Source organism: Leuciscus leuciscus, assembly GCF_965113295.1.
Source record: "Leuciscus leuciscus genome assembly, chromosome: 15".
Taxonomy (NCBI): domain Eukaryota; kingdom Metazoa; phylum Chordata; class Actinopteri; order Cypriniformes; family Leuciscidae; genus Leuciscus; species Leuciscus leuciscus.
This window is the reverse complement of record NC_138739.1, coordinates 4,811,215-4,833,481: the sequence shown is the minus strand read 5'-3', so window position 1 is coordinate 4,833,481 and position 22,267 is coordinate 4,811,215. Positions and strand designations below refer to the sequence as shown.

The 22,267-nt window shown below is 37.4% G+C and overlaps 1 protein-coding gene across 19 annotated transcripts in view; it reads left to right on the top strand.

The window, feature by feature from the left end:
• The window catches only part of ptprsa (protein tyrosine phosphatase receptor type Sa), a 204,860-nt gene that overhangs the window by 596 nt on the left and 181,997 nt on the right, over nucleotides 1-22,267 (top strand). Inside the window, exons 1-2 of one of the 19 annotated variants that reach the window (XM_082138937.1) lie at nucleotides 15,343-15,433; nucleotides 16,644-16,782. The exons of the other annotated variants lie outside the window; for them this stretch is intronic. The gene's annotated coding sequence lies outside the window, so the exon portion shown is untranslated. Of the gene's footprint in view, nucleotides 1-15,342; nucleotides 15,434-16,643; nucleotides 16,783-22,267 lie in introns of those variants that run through there. 19 annotated transcript variants of the gene reach the window in all.

Sequence of the window (22,267 nt, the reverse complement as noted above, 5' to 3'; positions counted from 1 at the left end):
AACGTGTTGAGGACAGCATATTTCAAATGAAAGTAGCGCTGTGCGTTAATGCATCTGATGTGTGCATGCAGACTGACGCGATCTTTCAGGAGATTCAGTTCAGCAATGCCCACCTGCTGAAAACTAGTGAACAACACCTCATTTCAGCCGACTAAACCATCAGAACCACATGTCGGCACTGCTTTTAGATGATTTCATCTCCGAAGTCAGAAATCTGCCTCCTCGAGCGCAACTGAAGCATTTATGAATATCTTAGTTTAGAAATAAATTGCACGGTGCAAAACTGATGCTGCGCGTGAGGGAATTTTTTTTCTTTCTAATTAGTGTATTGTGCATATTATATAAAATGCAAATATATGCAGTGATGTTTTATTGTAAAATGTTGTCTGGTTTGTGTGAAATGTTCAGCATCTTGTGTTTGATTGTGGCTGCGCTGAACTCGATCAGACTGATGGAAACGCGTCCAATATTCAGGATATCGGCTTTCATTCACTAAACATTTGCTTTTAGTCCCTCCAGTCTTGAATATGTTTTATGAATCAGTGTGTGAGATCTGTGTGATACACGAGTTGAAGGAAGGGTGTTTTCGTTTCTTGCTCGGGTCATTCTGCTCAGTCTTTAATATTTCATGACGGATGGATTTGTATTTTTGCACAGTAATGGACATGCCGTCTCGGAGTGGTGTGGTTTACAGTGGATCCGATGGGAAGTGTGTGTGTGTGTGTGTGTGTGTGTGTGTGTGTGTGCTGCATTTGCATAAAACCAGGCTTGACAGTAGAGTAATTCAAAGCCACACCCCTTTATGGACTTACGTTCACATCTCAAGTGAAATGCATTGCACTCGACTGCATTAAATGTTTGTTTAATATCTCTACTCATATAAACGCGTCTCTAAAAGTCTCTGAAGGGAGATTGTGTGTTAATTCCCACAGGTAACACTCGTTTGGCCTGACTCAAGTGCACTTGTGTTGCAGTTTCCAGATTTGTCTTTTGATGTGCTCAGTTCTCCCGGCAGCGAAGTGGGATAAGTACCTGTCATTGCTTATGTATGGAAATGCGTGTCGTTGCTGCATGAATGGACATTGTGTTATTTACGCAGGGCTCCCAGGGGCCGTCCATCGCTCCAGTGCCCGGCGGATTGATCCAGCGCTCGTTTCCACAGCAGCCTCTCGCTTTACACTCGCTTGTTATAGGGGGAAGAGCTGATGACGTAACACAGCTCATTAAACCGCACAACTATTGTTAACTCAAAAGAGCGACATCATTTTATTTATTTATTATTCAATGAAAATGACGTCAGTGTCGTAACGCCCTCAAGCCATATATTATGTCTGAATGGTCTTACGTTTTCAGTGGCGAAAATGGACTAGGCTATAACCTAAATGATTATTTTACAGAAGCATTTGTTCACTCGAAGAGCAACTGTTTATTTATTTATGTGAAAAAAGAAAGAAAAAAAACGTCTGGATGGAAATGGCAAATTCTAAAAATGCACGGGAAAAAAAACGTATGAATGTTTTTTCCGATAAGAAGACATGCGCATAAACTACAATTGAACACATTAAACACATAAATCCACAACATAAGCCTCATGTGACTTTGCCTCAGCGGAGGCTGTGATTGGATAACTGGACTAACCAGCAGACCAATCGCATCACAGCATCTCAATTGTTGGTTTGGTGGTTCTGACCATAGACAGTATAAGAAATGGACAGAGTCATCTCATTGGAACTCAATTGAGACAAGTGAAGCCCATTTTCAGCGATTTTTTAGGACTTCCGTTCCTGACGCGCAGACTCAAACAGAGCTTGACGACGTAGATGTGACGTGAGCAACCCGTCTGTCTTCTAGTGGCTGTGGCATGAGAAATCTGAATCATTCCCTTCCGAATCTTGTAGAGACGGAGATCGTGAGTAGGAGGTGTCCATGAGCTAGGAGCAGGAGAAACTTTTGCTAGGTATTCTGATGAATTATCTTGTCATTTTGCCTCCACGTCTCCCCGATTGCCCGCGAGCTTCTCCTCCTGTGCATACGGTAATCTCTCTACTGTGCGACAGAGAGTCGCGTGGTTATGACGCAATCGTTAGCCTACTTTTACAAAAACTGTTTTTACGGGGCCATAACGTAAGCTACAAGGTAATGGAGCATTTTATACATTGTCGTGTTTCTTTAGAAATAAATAATGGACAAATGGAGTCTTCAAACGCCTCAGATGTAAAGTTATTCGCTGTCAAAGTGACGCCAAAATGAATGGGAGTCAATGGGATGCTAACAGCAGGTGAAGTTCTGCTACAAGATGGTGGCACGCGGCCGGCTTCAACTTCCGGTCGACTTCCTTCCCGCTTGGTTCTGACCAAGCGGCAACCTCCCTGTCTCTCTCTTGAAACCAACACGGAAGTGAATTAAACGGTAATTCATCCACTGGCTGCTTGAGGCTGGCTGCAAAAGTGAGTCAAATCTGTATCTCCCCCATGTTAAAATGCCCAACTTTACAGCAGAAAAACACATGTTTACAGCCTGGAGCAAGAAGTGGCTTTGGTCTATACAGCTAATGTTGCCCTTCATGACGACTGTGAGGGGGGTGACGTTTTTTATAACTCATCCGTTTAAATTATAATAAGCCTTAAAATTCTGCATAATTAAGGGTGTCCACTTTTGAGTGACAGGTGGATTCCCGCTGCTGTGGTCATTAGTCATCATTAGCCGTTTGTCTGTTAGCCGTTAGCCGTCACGTTACCTCAGCTCATTGTCTGACTGTAAAAATAAATAAATTCGGGAGTGACGCGCTACCAAGATGGCGACGGTCGGCCACGCCCACTTTAGGCTTCAGAAACGGTCTTCAGAAACCTACAGGTGACGTCACGGACACTACGTCCATATTTTTTTACAGTCTATGGTTCTGACACGAGTCATTTATGATGGAGGAAAAACAGCAACTTCTTTTTTTTATTACTGATATTTTGTGCCAATTTCCCAGGAACTGATGATTTTGTTCTTGTAAACACATGGGAAGGAAACGCTGTCGCAAATGTTTTATGCAATAGGCATAAATCTATCTATCTATCTATCTATCTATCTATCTATCTATCTATCTATCTATCTATCTATCTATCTATCTATCTATCTATCTATCTATCTATCATTTTTCCAGTCATCCATCCAGTGTTGTAAAATGTCTGTAGGATCTAGGAGCAATTATTTATTTATTTATTTATTTATTTATTATCTTTTGAAGTTTGTGTTGTTGAAAATAAGGCTGTCAATCTTGTATTGCACTCAACCCATATTTAGCAAATTTTGGGCATATTTGCATAAGAAACTTGGACAGACTATACAATTTTTTATATATTATACAATTATATTAGTTGATTTATTTAAATTTTTATGGTATAATAAAGTAATATATATGTAAAAAAATTGTTTTGTACAAAGTTATGTTTTATATATATATATATATCGAGACGTTACCTGTTGCGAGCGAATGGAGCTTTTATTCCAGTGTGTTTTGAGTGTTTTCAGCTCTGAAGGTCTTTCAGAAAAGCAGGTTTTGTTCTGTGTGTGTCAGATTGTGTTTGCTGTCCTCAGACCTTCAGCGAGCGTCTGAACACGTGAAGGATTTCAGGAATATTTTGATGTGTTGTCGTATCCCAGCAGGCCTTGTTGTGTGAAGACGGATGGCCTGCGCTTGAGCAGGATGAGCGCTTTTCATGAGCGACGCTTGCCTCCGTGAATCCATGACACTAGCCGCTGTAAAACACACGTAATGAGCGGGAAGAGAGGATTATGGGCCGTGAAACAACACGAGTGTCCTAAGAGTCGCTGGAGCTCTGCTTAACATACTTCATTTACTCTTCAGATCTTAATGCTTGCAAAAAGTGTTGTTTTGGAGGATTTCCACAGATATATTTAGCCGGTATGTATGAGGATCTGGGCATTAGCATTAGCAGTGTGCTAACACCGAGCGGCTGCTTTCAGGACAGTTTTCCCGCTCTATGGAAGAGTTTCCGGTACATGTGGTTAGATGTAAACGAGTTAGATAGTTAGACTTTGACTGCATTGATGGCATTGCCAGTATTGTTTTTCTGCTAACTGTATTTATCAATTATATCACAATAAATTATTAGTATATGCTTTAGAAATGTACCTTATTTTATTATACTATTTAATTATTACTATATTTATATATTTTAGAAACGAGATCTAAATTTTATTTTCTATTTTATGCAATTAGAGGATCTAAATAATTAACTTTTATTTTGTTTCTTATTTTGCTGTATAATTTTATTTATCTTTACGTACTTTACAAACAAGAGACCAAAATATTATTTCATTTATTTTTTATATAATCGGAGGGTCTCAATTTTCTTATTTTATTGACTTTTTTATTTTATGATTATATTATATTTGTATATTTTAGAAATTCGATTATTATTATTTTTTATTATTTTGATCTATGATTATACTAAATTTATATTTATGTCCTTTTAAAACAAGACATTTACATTTTTATTAGATTTTTTTATGCAATTGGGGATCTAAATCATCTTATTTTTATTTTATTTTATGATTATTATATTCATATTTATTTACATAAAAAAATAAGAGATCTCAGTTTTATTGTATTTTTATTCATATTTATATACTTTAGGAATGAGAGATTTATTTATTTATTTATTTAACTATTCTGTGTTCCAACTCTGCTTTGCCTTTGTTTGAAACCTACACTTACAGAATTATTATTTTTTTATTCATATTTCATATTTATTTTAGATTATTTATTTTTTAATTTATTTATTTATTTTTATCCAGTGTTCCAACTCTGCTTTACCTTTGTTTGAGACGTACACCTCCAGAAACGTGCAGTCTCTCAGTGGCGTGTACAGTGTGTGACGAGGATCCTCTGCTCGCAGTGAATGTGCAGACTGTGCTTTGACACCTGTGTGAGCCGACAGTAAAGAGCCCGGGCTCTTGTTCTCGGACCTCCCGCTTGTTCGCAGCAGAATTTATCCTTTGCTGGCGTTTCCAGGAAGGCATCAGCCTTTATGCGCTGGAGCCTGACACTTTAATGGGTTTGATGTGTACCTGCGCTCGCACAGGGGGCCTGCAGAAAGCAACGGGTGCATATAAAAGAATGATGGGCCGCGGTGTCAGACAAGATGGAGAAAGAGTGTTTCGCACCTCTGGGAATATAAACGCTTCAGGCGGATCCAAGTTCATCCGTAGTGTAAGGGTCAACTACACAAAGAGGGAATCATTCTCTTGGCAAAGTTATCAAGGGGGCGGGGTTTGCAATTTGCAATATCTTTTTATAAACAAGTACTTTAAAAGTTCGCTAGAAAGTAGTATGCCATAAACTATTTAAATAGTAGGTGGAACATTATATTAACTTTGCATACTGTAAAGTCCATGAACTCAGATTCCTTAAACGATGTTCGCAACCCATTTTACTTCGTAAAGTGATGTATTTCAGTGAAACAGGAGGTTCAGTGGGAAAAATCTGACTGTCTGCAGTTGATTGGATGGAGAAACGTGTATGTAAAATATATGGCTGATGGTTTGAGGGGCGGGGTTAAAAAATGTGAGTTCTTGATGATGTCATCAGTAAAGGAAATTCATTTTAGAGGCAAATTTTTTTTTGTATTTTAATGAAAGTCAAACTTTTTTTTCTTCTGTAGAATGAACTGTTTAAAAACTAGACCAAAAATGGGTTTTTAGGAAGTAAATAAACTGGGGGGAAAAAGTAGTGTAGGATTTACTTTGAGACGATTTTCATGTAGAATTTGCTTGTAAGTTTCACAAATTTACAACTGCTTTTTAATTCATAAAGTGATGCATTTCCATGAAACCAGATGTTCAGGGCGGGATTGGATGGAGAAACATGTATGTAAAATATATGGTTGGTGGTTTGAGGGGCGGAGTTAAAAAATGCAACTACTTGATGTCATCAGAAAAGAAAGTGAATTGTTTTTAGGGCGTAAATAAACTGAAAAAACAATTGTGTGGGATTCTCTTTTCACTCAGAAATCGCTGGTAAATTTCACAAATAATTATAAGCAACGGCAAATGGTGGCCTTTTACAACATGCAATGATTAATGCACTAATATTCATTTTGCATAATTTAAATAATTGACTTCATAAAGTGAAACTGGAAAAAAGCGTGTGGCTGAACTTTATTTTGACTGTCTGTTTTTAATAGGATGGTGAAAAGTGTATGTAAACAATATGAAGAAAATACGAGGACTTGATCATCAGAAAAGGACATTCGTTTTAGAGGCAGATGACTGCAAGTATACGGCCGGGGCTTGAGGGGCGGAGTTTAGAAAATTTGAGTACTTGATGATGTCATCAGAAAAGGACATTCGTTTTAGAGGCGGATGAATGCAAGTATACGGCCGGGGCTTGAGGGGCGGAGCTTAGAAAATTTGAGTACTTGATGATGTCACCAGAAAAGGACATTCGTTTTAGAGGCGGATGAATGCAAGTATACGGCGGGGTTTGAGGGGCGGAGTTTAAAAAATGTGAGTACTTGATGATGTCATCAGAAAAGGACATTCGTTTTAGAGGCGGATGAATGAAAGTAAACGGCCGGGGTTTGAGGGGCGGAGTTTAAAAAATGTGAATACTTGATGATGTCATCAGAAAAGGAAATTCGTTTTAGAGGCGGATGAATGCAAGTATACGGCCGGGGGCTTGAGGGGCGGAGTTTAAAAAATGGAGTACTTGATGATGTCATCAGAAAAGGACGTTCGTTTTAGAGGTGGATGAATGCAAGTATACGGCGGGGCTTGAGGGGCGGAGTTTAAAAAATGTGAGTACTTGATGATGTCATCAGAAAAGGACATTCGTTTTAGAGGCGGATGAATGCAAGTATATGGCGGGGTTTGAGGGGCGGAGTTTAAAAAATGTGAGTACTTGATGATGTCATCAGAAAAGGACATTCGTTTTAGAGGCGGATGAATGAAAGTAAACGGCCGGGGTTTGAGGGGCGGAGTTTAAAACAGTACTTGATGATGTCATCAGAAAAGGACATTCGTTTTAGAGGCAGAAAAAGCAGAATTTTAGTGAAACCTTCAGAAAGCGTATTGTGTAAAAACAGTGCGATGACAGGGCGTTTAATGTGTTTGTGACTCCCGGTAAAGGTCAGCTGGAGACCCGGTCAGTGGGAGACGGATGGATGGATGATACGACCCTCGTTCACACCGAGCACTTAGAAGACGGTGAAGCTCGAAGGTCACCTCAACATTTCATCCGTCTTCCCGCCCCGCTGAGATCATTCTCCCCACGAGGTCTCCTGAGGTTAATGCATCCGGACAAACAGAGGAAGACGACGTTCGTTTGTTCTCTTCCGTCCGCCGCGTGCTTGTCGTCTGCAGTTTTCGTCTGCTGACATAATATCCATGAATGATTCATCTGCGCTCATGGATAATTGAATGAATGCAGGCAGTGGCTCTTCCGCCGGTGTCGGTGTGTGTGTAGACTCCACCAGTTTCATACACTCTTTACATCTTTATTGGTCTGTTGTGGGATAATCCGATCAGGATGCATGAGATTGCCATATGGGATGCGTGACTGGGGTTATGTGATGGGAGAATGATGAAGGCTTATAGGCGTCTCACTCTTTCATGGTATTAGAGGCACAAATCCCAAGGTTTTGTTTGGGAACTATTAGATAAAGTATTATCTGGCATAGAAGTAACTTAGCTAGTTTTAAACACATTCAATGTCTGATTCCCCCCTATTTAAAATGATTTTGTTCCGTTGAGCTTTTCATTTTGTAATAATTTGAATAATTAACAATCAATTGTGTAGTAATAATTCTATTATAAACAGAATATATATATATATTCATAAAATATGCAGTATATTGATAAATAAATGTTAATATACATTTTTAAAAATACATATTCATTTTAATTTTACTGATAATATAAAATAGTTTACCAATACTACAGTACCAATACTAATATATATATTATTATTATTATTATTAAAACTCTTTATATTTATCAGTATTAAATATTTATATTTGTATATATTATAATATTTATATAATTTAAAAATATGAAAACATTTTAGGAATATATTAATATAATTTTTTTAAATACATATTCATTGTAATTTTACTGATTAATATAAAAATAGTTAATATTAACGTTCATATATTTATGTGTGTGTATTACTTTTTATTTATTACAAATAAATACATTAAATGAAATTATTAAATATATATACAGTATATATATTTTTATTTATTTATATTATTTATATTCAAATTATATATATATTATATAAAATTAATTCTTATATTTTTATATATTATTATATTTATATAATATTTAAAAATAATGTGGTAAATTGTAAATTTTAACGTGCTAATTTCCTTTATATATATATATATAGTAATTAAATAATGATTTTCTAAACTAGTTTACCATTTTCAGTCATTGCAATAATTGCAAACCTCATAAAGTAAAGTAAAATAACAGATATTTGGCTTTGACCTTCTCCTCATTCTTGTCACTCCACAAGAAAACCCTTCCTGAGAGTGTGTGTTGTTCTGGTGTTCGTGTCCAGAGTAAATGAAGACGTAGAGACGAGTGATGGGATGAAGCAGATATTGATCAGGGAAACTCGCTTCACTGTCATCTTCCCATGATCCCTTTCACCTCATCCGTATCCCATCCGAGCCGTTCTGCACCTCACAATCCCCTGTCTAGTCTTCGGATATATACATATTATCAGCTTAGTGGAAGATCTGGACACATCTGTATTCACACACACATTTATCATGACATATTTAACACACAATGCTCAGCAGGAGCTCAGGCTTTCACATTATTACTAAATTAAAACCTTAAGAGGATGGAACGCATAAAAACATCTACAGATCACATTTCACACAAAAATATCTATTTAATATAAAACTATTATATTTATTCAAATATATATATATACATGCCAATACATACATATTTAACTGTAAATATATAAATAAAAATTGGATTTATTTTAATTTGTATTTAGTTGTTTTGTGTCAGTTTGTCAGAATAAGAATAATGTTTCATCTTTATAGTTTTGTTATTATTATTATTATTATTTATTTATTATTTTCACTGGTGATGCATAAAATGAAAAAAAAAAATCAAATTTTTTCATATTATTTGCTTAATTTATCATTATTATCATTATTTAATAAATGAATAAAATTGGCTTCATTTTTTATTTTAATTTATTAATTGTATTTAAAAAAAAATCCAATGCTTTATTTTTCTTAATTTTTCTTATGATGCATATGAAAAAATACTAAATCTTTAAAAAAATATTGATTTTTTTATTTGATTTTTTTTTTGTTGATTTTTGTTTTGTTGATTTAAATTATTAAAATTTTTTGGGATATTTAATTGTTTTGTGTGTGAGAGAGAGTATTTATTTATTTATTTATTTATTTTAAAAAGGCTTTATTTTCTTTATTTTAGTTTAGTAATTGTTTAATAGTCAATTTATTATTCTTATTATTTATTATTCTGATTCATAATATGAAATACTAAATGTTTTTTTATATTATTTGTTAAATATATAATTTCTTTGTTCTTGATATTTGATATTTTTTTTATTATATTATATTATATTATATTATATTATATTATATTATATTATATTATATTATATTATATTATATTATATTATATTATGGTAAGGAAATGTGTGTTTTTGCCAGGTTTCTACATTCCCCCTTGATCATGAGCATGATTAGCGGTTTGGTTTCTCGTGTCCTTTCTTCAGGTTTCCACATTTCCATCGGCTTTCTGCTTCTGCTAATCCTCCGGTACGTCTCTTTGCTCCGTTAGTTTCCTGCTCTATTAGCGGTAACAGCGTTTTTTTCCCCCTGTAGGTCCTAATGGGTTAGCGTTAGCAAGCGCACAAGCGTAGCCGTGTCGCTATCAGTCAAAGATAAAGCCCTGTAGAGATGTTTCCTCTCTTTACGCTCTCAGGATTGATCGTTCGGCTAGCTGACGTCGATTACGTGACTGTCTTTCCTCCAGTTTCCCGATACAAAATCAGCATTAGACCTGATTCAACTCAGTGAAAGCAAAAACCAACTCAAAACTGGGAAAAACAAGTGATTTTTGTGAAGTGTCAAGGTAAACTGCCAGCTCATTTGCATTTAAAGCAGCCCAGCGTTCTTTAATTGAGTCAGTTTATCAGCACAGTTTAATAGTGCTAATTTTACTTACACCTGGGAACGCTTAAACAGATACTGTGTGTTTTTCCTCGTTTTTCGAGGAGTATTTAGGGAGGAATGTGAGGAATTTGGCCGCTCACCCGGTATCAGGTTGTGTTGTGTTTCCCAGGTCCACAGCAGACCGAGATTTGGGAGCCGGCCAGCGACGAGTTGGTCAACGGGACAGACTGCAAATGAATATACAGCTTTATTGTGCCCGTATAGTTCATATATAATCAAAACTGACACTATTTGCTTTCCTAAAACACAATTTCTGATGGATGTTGAATATCCCCCATGTTGAATATCCAGTTTCACTTGGACATCCGTCATGTGACTGAAGCCAAATGCTCTGTGTTAAATGTAGTTCAGTTGCAAACTCTTATAATACTGTTTTTTTATAAAAAAATTTAAGCATTTCCTACCAAATGTCAACTTATGGTGTTTTTCAAACTTTCTTCCACCAGAATAAGCCATTTGTTAGTGTTTCATGAGCATTTTTCCCCTCATTTTGACTTCTGGAAACACGCTACTGTACCTTTAAATATGATTGGCTAACTTTCAACGTTCAGTAGCTGAAAAGAATAGCGTGTAACAGTCCGGTTCTGGAAGGAAAAACTACATTCAGGCTTTCCGTAGGGAAATAGATTTTTAACGATGTCTTGATTTTTAACGATATTTTAAAAATCGCTAAAGACAGCCTTACTGCGAGCGACGAGGTTGTTAATCGATGGTGTTTGCTTAGTTCTGACGCATTATTTCAGCTTATTCCTAAAATAATCGTTTTAACAGCAGAATTCCTGGTGGGAAAACTACATTACCTATAATGCTGTGCAGGAAATCCCACCAATCAGAGAGCTGAAAATCGCAAAATATCTTGTTAGCTCCGCCCACTCCCATGAAGCACCGCAAATGACGTAATCAAGTCTACTCTCTCAAAATACTTAAATATTTGAATATATACATGCATATAATGCGATAAAAAGGGAAGAAATGAATAAAAAAAAATATATACTTTTTGAAACATCGAAAAAAAAAGAAGAAAAAAAAGAGGTTGGCACTAATGTGCTTTCTATGTGTTCATAATATGATATGCAAATACATGTTAATGAGTCGTGACATCATTGCTATGTTTGCATAGACTGCAGAGGAATACAAAATCCGGTTTTCTGTGATATGATCCCATTAATGAATGAGATTTTGTGGATTACAGTGGCCTAGAAAGCCTTCTGCACGGGCAGTGTTTTGTTCAGTGGATCTTTAGCTGGAGTCGGGATGCTCAGATCCATTTAAAAGGAATGAATGTTTTTCGTGGCTCTGCTCCGGCCGGCGGAGAAGAAGTGACGGAGACGGTGGTTTATAACTCGGGATAAGAGCTTGTGCTTCTCCTGAGGAAAGAGCTGCTGTTTAATTCATGCGCTGATGCGACATTGTGATTCTGTTTACTAGAGGACGTCTGGAGTGTCTGAACAGCTCATAGTCTACCATACAACATTAGCCTGGTTTAATTAATAGTTAGCCGGAAACCACATACGCATCATCTTATAGACGACTTAACTGGTATTTTGATGAAATTGAGTTTCAAGTGAAGCACTTAGATGCTTTTTAGGTTGACAGAGATTGCTTGCTTTATTTATTTATTAGGTTTTATTTATTTATTCATTCATTCATTTATATAATTTATGTAGGCCTACATATTTATATTTATGTTTGTATTTATTATTTATTGTTATCCATTTTTATCTATTTATTTATTTAATTATTTACATATTTAAATTAGTATTTATTAGTTTTATTATTTATTTAATTATTCATATTTATATTTGTACCTGTATTTGTTTATTTTTATTTGTTTATTTATTTATGTTTGTATTTATTATTTATTGTTATTTTATTTATTTTTAATAATTATTTGTTTGTATGTTTGTATTTATTTATTTATTAGTTTGTATTTATCAGTTTTATTTACTTATATATTTTTGTTTGTATTTATTTATTATATATTTTTAATTTGTATCTTTTTTTAATCATTTAAGTATGTTTTTTATATTTATTTATTTAATTATTTAATTATTTAATTATTTAATTATTAATATTATTATTTTTTGTATTTGTATTTTTTGTGTTCTTTTTTTTTGTATTGTATTGTAGTATCCAATGAGAATTAATGGCGTATTTTAATTCGGTGAAAACTAGGCTGTCAGTGTCGTATTATACTCATATCTTAAGTGTATTTGACATATTTCCTGAATGATCTACACCAAGTTACCCAAAAGTACGACATTTTGAATATATTTTGTTGATGCTCTGATACAGTCTGATATTGTTTTTTGACCTCGCCTTCATTCTCAGGACGATTCTCGTGCTGGTTGAGCAATAGACGTCACAGCTGACGCCGCAGACTCTTAATTACCGCGTGAATCCGCAGCTTTACAGGGCAGATGTGAAACTTGCTCCTCCAGTTTTCCTTGGCGTATCGTTTCTTCTCATGACTTCCTCTCTTCTTCCCCTCGCATCTATTTGCAGTTCTCTCTGGAGTTTTATTCTCTTTCAGGGCTCACTGGCTTGTCATCTCCCTCGCTGAAGATCTGAAACGTTCTGGAACCTTCCGTTTTAACGAGTCCCAATCAAAACCCGGGGAAATTGGATGCTGCGGTGAAGCAGAAAGCGCTCTGACGATTCCTCGGCTTCAAAAGCCTCGTCGATACGAAATCTTAATTACGCAATAGATAAGTTGCAGGTGTATAGATGCAGTTCTGCCGTAATTTCAGTTTGTTTGACAGTGTGTGATTATGAACCGGCACCAGTGGTCTCCTGCTGCGTGTTCCTCGATAAGCCAGATCTCATTCACGATCCCCGCTATCATTGTTTTTATCCTCAGTGCTGGAGAGCAATTACCAACATCAGAAACCCTGCTGAATATTCACGAGGCCCCACTGTATTATGCAAGTATGCAGGGAAATATGCAAAGCGGTTTTGTGGTTACAATGCAGGTATCTTCATGTAACTCACAAGATGCATTAAAATAAACCCTATGTAGAAATTTGGTATTGAGGAATCTTTTAAGGCCCTTTTGACTCCTTACTAACTGCATAGCAACTCTTAGAACACCTTAGCAACACCCTAGAAACCTCATTAACACTCTGAGAACACTTAAGCAAGCGCGTAGCAACTCTTATAACATCTTAGAAACCACTGATCAACACCTTAGAAACCGCATAGCAACTCTAAGAACACTTACGCAACCACATAGCAACTCTTAGAACACCTTAGCAACACCCTAGAAACCTCATAAACACTCTGAGAACACTTAAGCAAGCGCGTAGAAACTCTTATAACATCTTAGAAACCACTGATCAACACCTTAGAAACCACATAGCAACTCTTAGAACACCTTAGCAACCGCATATCCACTCTTAGAACCCTTTCGCAAGTGCATGGCAACTCTTAGAACACCTTAGCAACCGCATATCCACTCTTAGAACCCTTTCGCAAGTGCATGGCAACTCTTAGAACACCTTAGAAACCACCTATAAACACCTTAGCATCCGCATAGCAAGTCTTAGAACACTTACGCAACCACATAGCAACTCTTAGAACAACTTAGCAACACCCTAGAAACCTCATAGCCAACCTTAGAACACGGTAGTAAATTAATATCAACTCTTAGAACACAGCAACATCCCTGTACCGCATAGTCACTCTTAGATCTTACGGTGGACGATGATGCAATTTTCTTCTAGAAACAAACTTTGTTGTATTATTTTCATGTTATCACTGTGAAGCTGCTTTGATAAAATCTGTATTGTAAAAAGCGCTATATAAATAAAGGTGACTTGACTTGACTTGACTTAGAACATTTACTCTTAGACCACCTTAGCAACACCCTAGCAACTGCATAGCCACTCTTAGAACACTTTAGCAAAGCGCATAGCGACTTTTACAATGCCTTAGAAACCACCTAGCAACACCCTAGTAACCGCATAGCAACTCTTACAACACTTAAGCAGCCACACAGCAACACCTAGAACACATTAGAAACCACTTAGCAACCGCATCGCGACTCTAAGAACACTTAAGCAAATACATAACATTTCATCATTATTATAATGAGCTACTAAACAGCTCAACGCCACGTGTTACCAATCATGACATATTTTACGTTACTGTCAAGTCAAACAGATTTCTCAAATGTGCCATGATTGATATGTCGTCTTATGCAAAAGTTTGCATTGTTCCCCTCTGGTTTGTTTGTGTAAAGCAGGTGGTCGTAAACATCTCTGTGGTCACAGTAAATCAGCAGGCCTGTTATCGTGAGCTATATATCTGCATATTGTCATGAGACGATGCCCGCAGCGCTCGTCTGACAGCGTAATGGATGAGATGTTGTGATACGCTTTTATTTGTGCTGCTCCAAGCCTTGACTCCATACTCACTGTGTCTCTTCTCGTTTGACAAATTTGTCCTAATTTATGGTTGTTTATAAAAGCCAGGAGGCAATCCATTCTGAGCTCTCACGCTTGGAAGTGCCTCTCCCCGATCAAACGGCCGGCTGTAGATCAAACCCACTCCAGCGGGCTTTAGCTGCTTTTAACTTTTCAACCTGATCTGCCGTATCTCACAGCAGTGACGGCTTCTAGAAGATTCCCTCAAGGTCACTCCGACCTTCTGGAGGAACGTTATATTGCTCTTTCATAGATCAGGATACTATTTTCTATCCAGCCACAGAGCAACAAGTAATTGTCTATCATACTGAAAGCGAAAATGTGGCACAAGCAAAATCAAGGTCTCGGAGTGTTTGAGTTCACGGTGACATCTTGTGATTGCAGACATCTGTTTTGTGGTATAGCTTAGATCACTTTTGAAACTCTAGACGAGACACCGGTTGTCTTTTACTCGGGGGAACCATGTAAGTTTAAATTTGCTGTCCTTTTCATTTCTTTGCTGTGTAGTAAAAACAATCTCGCTTGCGTCTATCCTTCGGTTGACCGTTCGTGTATTGAATGCATATGCTGCAGTTAGTAGAGGGTTCGGCTGGTCACTGTGTCGATGCACTTTGGTGTAGATCAATAATTCCATTCATGGGGCACAAACACAAGTACAGGACAAAGTGCTTTTCTGATTGCTGCTGTATGATGCCCGTATCGATTCTCGGCCGGGATGTTTTCGCTGCACTGATCAGAAAGAATGGCGGATTGCTCCATTTGCCCGTGAGTGAGCCGAATATATTCAATTATAGCATTGCATAATCATATTCTACAGATATTGTTAAATGGATAGAAATAAGATGGAAGACAAACGTCTTCCCCTGCTGTCAAATCTTGTTTTTGTAAATCTCTAATGCATGTCAAGGTGGATTGATTATATTTGAATACAGAAATATCACAACCGGTAGAGATTTGGCGAGAGATTTGATTTTGCAGATTTGGTAGATTGGATTTTACTATAGTAGCTTTATATCCATGTGGCTGTTTAAGCTGTTGGATTGTAAAAGAGGCAAAAACTATATAAGAATTTTTTTTAAATCACATGATTAAAAAAAAATCATGGTCTTTCAGCTTAGTCTGATTTGCTAGTTTTAGAAGTGTTTTGGGGTAATCAGGTTGGAAGACCAGCTAACAAGGATAAAAGACCATCTAGACCAGCTTAAACTGGTTTGCTGGTCTTTCAACAAGGTCTGATTTGCTAGTTTTAGAGGGACTTTGGGGCGATCAAGTTGGGAGAGTAGTTGGCAAACCAACTAACAAGGCTGGGAGACCATCTAGACCAGCCTAAATTGGTTTTCTGGTCTTTCAGCCTGGTCTGATTTGCTAGTTTAAGAGGGATTTTGGGGTGATCAGGTAGTCCCAGCTGTCAAACCAGATAACAAGGCTGGGATATCATCTAGACCAGCTTAAACTGGTTTGCTGGTCTTTCAACATGGTCTGATTTGCTAGTTTTAGAGGGACTTTGGGGGTGATCAGGTTGTCCCAGCTGTCAAACCAGATAACAAGGCTGAGATACCATCTAGACCAGCTTAAATTGGTTTTCTTGTCTTTCAGCCTGTTCTGATTTACTAGTTTTAAAAGGGTTTTGGGCCGATCTGATTGGAAGACCAGCTGGCCAAACAACTAACAAAGCTGGGAGACCTTTTAGACCAGCTTAAACTGCCTAAGACCACACATGCTCTTTTAGCAGGGATATACACCACTACTTTTTTTTGTGTGTAAAAGGCAAAGGATGACAGAAAATAGTTAACATAGATGTTCCAACATTATGGTGTCAGTAGGGAACGTTTTAAAAGTCACAGGACTGGCCCCAGAGCGCACACACATGCTTCAGGTTACAACCCCCTCCCATCATTTTTAGTCCAAGGTCACTGGTGTTTTAATACTGCTGTGAAATATGCAGGCAGTGACATTGTTACCCTTGTTGTGACAGGTTTCAGGTGCACACAATGGCGCCATCATTCAGAGCGATGGATTGGACTCAACAGTCTCTAGACACCCACCAAACCCTGATAAGTCCTCATAGACACCCCACGCAGAGCCCGAACCTTCTCCAAGAGATGCATGCAATAGTACGGCACATTAAATCTTCCTCGTCTTCCTCCTATCAGACCACGCTGTGGTCAGTGTGCTTCCTGCGGTCTGAAGGGCCGATTGCACTTTCCTCGCTGTGTCGGTACGCAATAACGCCTCGAGGGGATTCATAATTCAAGCCCCATTGATTTGTGGCCGTAGATGTGCATTAGTGTGGAGGTGAAAGAAAATGGTTCCTGAAGAAAAACAGCCTCTCACTTTGATCTTGAACAGGGATAGCGCTTGTTGCTTTGCTACAACTCAATGAATTAAGCACCGGTGTTCTGAAAAGCATCAAATTGCCCTGATTATGACTACAAACAAGTGTGGGTGTTAATGAAAGATCACACAGTACACTTTGGGACGCGTCCATATGTTGAAGTTCCTCATCAGCGGATTTCACAGCAACACAGCTGGAGCACAAGCTCAGGGATAGTTCAGTCCCATCTATTCCCCAAGTAAAATCGTCGTGAAGTAATTACACCGTGGGTCATCGACTAATTAACGAGCTCAAAACAACACAATCAGTCATCGTGAAAAAATAACAAGCCTCTTGAAATGTACAGGGAGTCGGAAGTGTCAACTTGATGCATTGTGTGTGAAATAAGAGCTATTGGTAACTCCGTCTAGGTCTGTTAGCTCTGCCAATTGACGTTGTGTTTACTGTTGTTGACCTCCAGTTGTGAACTGTATGGATCTGACTGACAAAACTACTGAGGCGTTTGAGTCCATTGGAGTCTTGATCCAGATTTTTTGGCGTACAACGCGGGCACATTTGCTGCACTGATAAACTACAAAACAAAACTGCTTCGGCGGGGTGAGGTTTGGTCTTTAAGAAGTGATCAGAGAGAGGGTCATACATCACGCTGCATTTTCTCTCTTTCGCTGTGTTGTAGGAATTGAGGGTTTGATGGATAGCAGCCCTCCTGGCGCTCTAGAGAGAGAGAGAGAGAGAGAGAGAGAGAGAGAGAGACTCTGCTATTGACAGTCCGTGCCCATGAGAAAAAGCTCATTCTTCTCTTTCTGTGTAGTGTGGAGCAGTACATCTTCTGGACGTCTTCAGGGTGTGTATGAGTGTGCTCTTCACAGGGAGGTCTATAATACCTGTGGAAAGCTCTCTGTTTGCGTTCCCATTCACTCGACGTTTGCTCAACTGATGCATGACGCCCCAGAAGTACACAGTTTGACTATTCAACAGGCAGCAGACAGGGAACGATGTAAGTTCACTTTAAGGTCTGTCACTGGTAATACATCTACCATAATATGTGACCCCTCCTTGCAAAAGGAGTTGGGATTCGCCTGGGGATAATTATGAGCTACAGGCAAAACAAGTGAAAAATATCGATTTCGTGGTTTTCACAAAAATGAGTTCATTAAGCCCTCGTCCAGCGATCGTCCAAATAGCAATTAAACATCCAAAAGTGTCTTCATTTGTGCGTTTTCTGAGAGGAGTACCTTTCATTTGTCCATGAAAAATGATCTTACTCGCGCTGACTGACAGATCCGATGCGTGTGCACAAAGACTCCCAGCGATCCCAATATACACACATACACAGAATTACAGTATTTCAAAATGTCTGTCTTGGCGAGTATTCACGCAAACATTATCTTTTATGTCTTAAGTGAACATTTGGGATACTATTGGGGAAAATCATCTGATGTGTAACATTGTATTAGATCTGTGCGGTACAGTAAGTCTTTATATATATATAGGCTGTCTGTTTCATTAGTTAATCAAACAATTGTGGTATCATGGGGAAAAAAAGTTGAATATACTGCATATTTTTCCTATACATATATAGGAAATATTTGGTTTTGACTTGGTGTGTGCCAAATTTGGTGTTATTACCAGGGTTTTTTAAGGTATGGGTGCAAAGTGATTTTGTTTTGTAACCTTCATAAAACTTCAAAAAGACTTCAAACTGTTTTTTAATAGAGAATGTTAAAATAACTCATTTTTGAAAATGTGCTCATTGCGACTCATTTGGCCAGCACTGGTAGTAGGTATAAGTATAAGTAGTTTAAGTATTATTTATATGTTGCTTGCAGGGAATGGAACCAGATGGAATAGTTGCGGTTCGGGTTAACTAGACCATGCTAACCAACCCAACCTTCACCCTTGGCACTTCATAGAGATTTGTGTATCTAAACTCCCTTTACTGGCATTATATAGGAGTCGCTAACTAAAATTAGCAAAATGACTATATGCAAGTTTTTTCGTAAAATTGACAAAACGGCCAAATCATTTGAAAATCATCTTTTGTGTTTTAAATATCTTTCATGTAGCTTGCAGCTGACAAATGTTGGCTAGCTTGATGATGAGTAGCTTGACTGGCTATAGCCTCAGCTAATGGAAAGGGGTCGAGAGCATTATTTTCCCCTTTTCTGCTGCGTTTTTGATGGATGTGAAGTGTCATGTTGGATGTGAGGGGCCGAAACATTCTGCCCAGCCTCACCTGATCTAAGCACTTCATCATGAGAGCGAGAAAAATGATTTGATAAAGATAAAGGAGTTGCTATGACAAGGTGCCTAGCACTTAGCCTGTGGGATATGGTTGCTCCCTTCATGTTGAAAATCCATAAATATGTTTTCAGTCTTTGCTTACAGTGTTGGCGAACAGGACTAGCTAAATCAAAACAATGATGCAGTTTAGCGCTAACAAGTCTTTGCTACTTGGATCGTGTTGCAGACTAGCGAAACAAGTATTTATTTCAATACTGCCATTTATGTATTTGTTTGTTTAATGAATTGTGGTTTTTGTAACATAAATATTTTGTGAAAATGTTAGATATGATTCTTTTTAGAAACATATAATTAGCCCACTCTTTGTTAGCTTGTAGTCTAGTTATTTTCCTCAACACAATTCATTGGCCTGCCTCGTGTTAAACAACGATAGCGGTTGTGAATGTTATTTCCCCCCTTTTCTCAAGTTTCCCTCTTAATTAGTATTCTTTCTAGTTAGCTGCTTTTTGTTAGCTTGTGGTTTAGCTACCTATACCCCTTTTTCCAGGTTGTTTCCCCCTTAATTAGCTTTCTTTCTATTAGCATATAGTTAGCTGCTTAATTAGCTCGTAGTTTAGCGAACTACCTCCCTTTTCATATTGTTTCTCTCATAAATAGCTTTCTTTCTAATAGCATATAGTTAGCTGTTTAATGTTAGCTTGTAGTTTAGCTAACTTCTTCCCTTTTCAGATTGTTTCTCGCTCAAATATCATTCTTTCTAATAGCATATACAGTAGTTAGCTGCTTAACGTTAGCTTGTAGGTTAGCTAACTGCCCATTTCAGGTTGTTTCTCTCTTAAATGGCATTCTTTCTAACGCATATAGCCTACAGTAGTTACCTGCTTAATGTTAGAATGTAGTTAGGCTAACTACTTTCCTATTTAGGTGGTTTATCTCTTTAATAGCTTTCTTTTTAATAGCAAATAGTTAGCTATGTTTTTGTTTGTAACAAAGAGTAGCTTAGCTGCACTCTACATTGAGTCGCTCCAACATGGCAAGCTAGTTTCACTTCGCCAACACTGCATTAGTTCCACGTCTTTGTAATCCACCGAATTCAGCTGTTCCAAGAAAAGGTTGAGTAGTCTGAATGGTTGCGGTTTGCTCTGCAAGAGAGGCGATTACGTATTCCACTGCAAATCCAGTCTGTCTCTGAACATTTAAGATGTGCTATTCATGAAGGAAAGGGATATTCTTCACCCTGGTGACCAGCATCCCAACGGCTGTAGTTTGTTCTGGCAGCGAGAAGGAGAAAGAGAGAGAACGGGTGTCTTGCTTCTGGTGAGTGGAGACCCTGAATTGACCTTTCTTCAGATAATTCCCAGCGACTCTGACTCCTTGTTGTCTGCTAATTAATTATTCAGAGATAGCATTATCTGCCCTGTTCATAGATGAGAACATTTCTTAAGATGAGCCTTTGGGCATCTTGGCCTCTACTTTCCTCTCTGCCCCCGTTTTTGTGTTTAAAGAATTCTGTACCAAAACCGAGTGGGCTGAATTGCTGTCTACTGTCTACATAGGCAGAGCCCTTTTAGTAGGGGATGTAACGGTACATGTATTTGTCCCGAAGCGTACAGTACGGACGTCACGGTTTGGTGCATGCAGTCGCGATCCACACTCCAATCCAGAAGGGGGCGCATGCTGTAATGCAATGCTGTTTGCTAACAGTAAAAAGCGCAGAAGAAGATATGTTTACATATCTCAACTGTGGAAAGATATCAATAAAACAGCTTGAGAATAATTTTTACATTTACCTCAGGCATTTAGTGTCGACAGCAGGTTAGTTCACTTGAGAAATGAACTCTAGAGAGAAGCATTTCATATATTAACTATATTATCCTAATCATTATATTTACTAACCTGTTAGTAATGTTTTGATTATTTAATGTATGAGTCCCCCTGTGGTGAAAATCCAGCTTTTAATGTTGTTCATGTGTCTATGTGGTGTTTTTAATGTGCTTTAAGACAAACCATGTGTAAATTCATAAGTCGACAGCATTGCTGAGTATTTCCTCCTTAAAACTGCTGTGAACCAAAGACAGTCTCAAAAACACGCTTTGAAATCGCTGGTGTTTCTGACGTCACAAACTACCTTGTAACCAATCAGATCCACGTGTGATCGTCAACCAGTGGATCTCTGAGCTGAGTGAGTGAGTGAGTGGAGGCGGGGCTCATTTGCATATTCATAGAACCGCGCATACTAAATGAGGCAAGGGTGTCGAGTTACAATCAAGCTATTTTAAGCCTTTTTTTTTCAAAGAAAAAACATTTAAATATGTCATTTTGGTGATCAAAGATTAAGGGATAAAATGATTGACTACAGGGGGGCTTTAAATAAATTTCTCATGAAACAAGATATGACAGCGACTGTGTAAATGATTATTTAAAAAATTAATTGGAGTAGAAAATTAACTTTATAATCCAATTTAGAAGTTAATGCAAAATCTGCCTAATGTGCAATTTACAGTACATGTTTTATTTACATTTACATTTTTACATTTATGCATTTGGCAGACGCTTTTATCCAAAGCGACTTACATTGCATTCAAGGTACACATTTTACATTTTTGTCAGTTCTTGCTTTCCCTGGGAAATAAATAAACATGTTTTATTTATTTGAGTGTTGATTATTATATCTAAAAATAAATAGCAAGTGAATTTAATAATTTGGGCTCTGTTGTCAATTGTAACCTTTAATATTACAGTAATGTGTAATTAAGCACCCCATATAGTTCACAGCATTAGCTAGTGATATTTTATTTATTTATTTTTTAAGAAAATTGTAATTATAGTAATATTTATTTAAACACACATACACATTTGTTTAAAAAAAAAAAAAAAAACAGACCTGTATCTTCAGTACCGAGGTACGTACTGAGGTACCGTCATGTTTACACCCCTACTTCTAACCGATGCCTGGAGATAATAAGCTAAAAAGTGCTGAGAAAAAAACACCCAAAGATGGTTAGATGCCTCAAAAGGAG